The 3,066-nt window shown below is 47.3% G+C and overlaps 1 long non-coding RNA gene across 1 annotated transcript; it reads right to left on the minus strand.

Moving 5' to 3' along the window:
* Positions 1-1,093: 1,093 nt before the first annotated feature.
* Positions 1,094-1,976, minus strand: LOC107185112. Its single transcript, XR_001516029.1, has 2 exons — positions 1,941-1,976; positions 1,094-1,173 (listed from the first exon to the last, which is right to left on the minus strand). It is a non-coding gene; the product is annotated as an uncharacterized LOC107185112 (long non-coding RNA).
* Positions 1,977-3,066: the final 1,090 nt, after the last annotated feature.

The raw sequence follows: 3,066 nt of genomic DNA on the forward strand, positions 1-3,066 counted from the left end.
GTCTTGCCTTGACGTGGTGGCTGCTGAAGGTTGGCAATTTCTCAAAATACGACAGTACTGAAGTCTGCTGCAGCGACTGACTCTCCCTTTCCTCAGTGACTTCTCTGCAGCATGTGAGGCTGTTTGACAGCATTTTACCCACAGAACTTCTTTCAAAATTGGAGTCCATTGTCTCAAACTCTGTTGCTGCTTCATCAACTAAGTTTTGGAATATTCTACATCCTTTGTTGCCATTTCAGCAATTTTCACAGCATCTTCACCAGAAATGGATTCCTCCCCAAGAAACCACTGCTGTTGCTTATTCTTCAGATGCAATTTCTCATGAGATTGCTGCAATTCAGTCCCATATTCAGGCTCTAATTCCAGTTCTCTTGATGTCTTCATATCTGCAGTTACTCCCTCCACTGAAGTCTTGACCCCCTCAAAGGCATCCATGAGGGTTGAAAGCAACTTCTTCCAAACTTTGTTAATGTTGGTATTTTGACCTATTCCCATGACTCATGAATGTTCTTAATGATATCTGGAATGGTGAATCCTTTCCAGAAGGTTTTCAGTTTACTTTGCCCAGATCCATCAGAGGAACCACTATCTATGGCAGCTGTAGCCTTACCAAATGTATTTTGTAAATAATAAGACTTGAAAGTTGAAAGTACTCCTTGATTCATGGGCTGCAGAATTGATGTGTCCGCAGTCATGAAAACCATATCGATCTCCTTGTACATCTCCATCAGAGCTCTTGGGTGACCATGTGCCTTGTTAGTGAGCAGGAATATTTTGAAAGAAATCTTTTATTCTGAGCAGTAGGTCTCAGCTATGGACATACATTTTCTTTCTTTCTTTTTTAAATATATTTTTATTGATTTCAGAGAGGAAGGAAGAGGGAGAGAGAAATAGAAACATCAATGATGATAGAGAATCACTGATCAGCTCCCTCCTTGCACGCCTCCTACAGGGGATCGAGCCTGCAACTCAGGCACGTGGCCCTTGGCTGGAATCGAACCTGGGACCCTTCAGTATGCAGGCCAACGCTCTATCCACTGAGCCAAACCAGCTAGGGCCGTGGATGTAAATTTTCAGCAACCATGTTACTTACAACAGGTGTGCTGTCATCCAGGCTTGATGTTCCATGTATACAGCAAAGGCAGAGGACATGTAGCACAATTCTTCAAGACCCTAGGATTTTTATAATAGTAAGTGAGCGCTGTCTTCAACTCAAGTCACCAGCTGCCTGAGCCCCTCAGAAAAACCCCCGGACATGCTGCAGAGGCCATTCCTGAAAGGCAACACCGTGGGCCTGTCCTTCAAAGCTCTGAGCCAGCACGGACTGCTTGGCTCTGGCTATGAAAGCCTAGGTGGCATCTTCTCCCAGGAGAACATGTAAGTTTTCTTAATCAACGATCCTTCCCCAATGTTTCAATTTATCTATAATATGCCTATGACATATATGTGTATGTATTTGTTATTCTTGCTTGGGTATACATTTTCTGTACTTATATATATAAAATAGCTGTTTAGACACCTCAATATGTTTTTTACTGATTTTTTGAGAGAGAGGAAGGGAGAGGGATAGAGAGAAACATCAATGAGAGAAACATTGATCGATCCACTGCCTCCTGTATATGCCCCACGCTGGGGATCGAGCCCACAACCTGGGCATGTGCCCTGACCAGAATCGAACCAAGACCTCTCAGTTGCTGGGTCCATGTTCAACCACTGAGCCACACTGGCAGGACAGATACCTCAACTTAAATATCCTATTATAATGTCACTAGAGGCCCGATGCATGAAAATTCATGCAAGAGTAGGCCTTTCTTCCCCCAGCTGCCAGCACTGGCTTCCCTCCGGCACCGGGACCCAGCTGGCTTCCCTCTGGCCCCAGCTTTGTCAGGAAGGACATCGGAATGATGTCTGGAAGACATCTGGTCTAATTAGCATATTACCCTTTTATTATTATACTAGAAGCCCGTTGCATGAAGATTCGCGCAATAGGCCTTCCTTCCCCTGGCTGCTGGCACCTGTTTTCCTCCAGCACCCAGGACCCAGGGCTTTGGTCCAGCCGCAGCAAAGAAGTCTTCAGTCTTCACTCTGTACCTGTGTATGCAAATTAACTGCCATCTTTGTTGGGTTAAGTTTCATAGTCACTCTGATTGGCTGGTGGGCATAGCAGAGTGACACTAATTTGCATGCTTCTCTTTTATTAGTGTAGATATTTACAAGTCCCAAACTGAACTCATTTCCTTCCCCAAACCTGTTCTTCCTCTTGCATCCCCTGTCGCTATGTCACCACCAGCTAATTACTCACTTGTTCTCCTATATGAGAAACCCAGGAGTCACCCTCTATTCTCTCTCATTCACACCTTCCATCCACTGTCACTAGACTCCACTGATTTCACCTCCCAACTTTCCCTGACCTGTTCCTTCCTGCAATTATTGCAAACACCTCCAAGGAAGCCTCTCTGTGCCAGGTTTAATATTGCCATGCCCTCTCCAAAAATCCACCCTTCCTACTGCTGACAGGGTGATCTTTCAAATATTAAACACAAAACCAAAAACCAACCTGTAAAAGCTTCAAAATGCAATTCATGCACTGCTCCTGTCCCATACCCACCCACACACCTGCTCACTTCACCCCTCTTCCTGCAGAAAACCGCCTGACAGAGTTCTGGAGGGCCTGTCCTGTGGCCCTCATCTGTCCCAGCTGTCCCAGGGTGGGCATCAACCTGCAAAGAATGACAATAAAGGGTTCGATTTGGACGGAGTTGCCTCGAATAATTTTGTTTTTCCTAGGATGGCTAACTGCCTGATAAAGAATCGCCTCCTGTGGGCCCGCCCAGCAGCTGATGAGAAGGTGAGAGCAGCACGCTGGACTCCTGGGTGGGGCGCCGTTCTCCTCGCTGGTACCGCTCAGGGCTCAGGACGGGGCGGGGGAGGCTGTGGGCAGCGCCTGGGGCCCCAGGGCTGTTCCTACTGACTCGCCCTGCGCTCTGCGAGCCTCTCAGCACCTCGGACACCGCTCAGCACCCCTCCCAGCCCCCAGACCTCTCAGGCCTCCTAGCCGGCACTCAG

This window comes from Myotis davidii, unplaced genomic scaffold (genome assembly GCF_000327345.1).
Source record: "Myotis davidii unplaced genomic scaffold, ASM32734v1 scaffold3049, whole genome shotgun sequence".
Classification (NCBI taxonomy): domain Eukaryota; kingdom Metazoa; phylum Chordata; class Mammalia; order Chiroptera; family Vespertilionidae; genus Myotis; species Myotis davidii.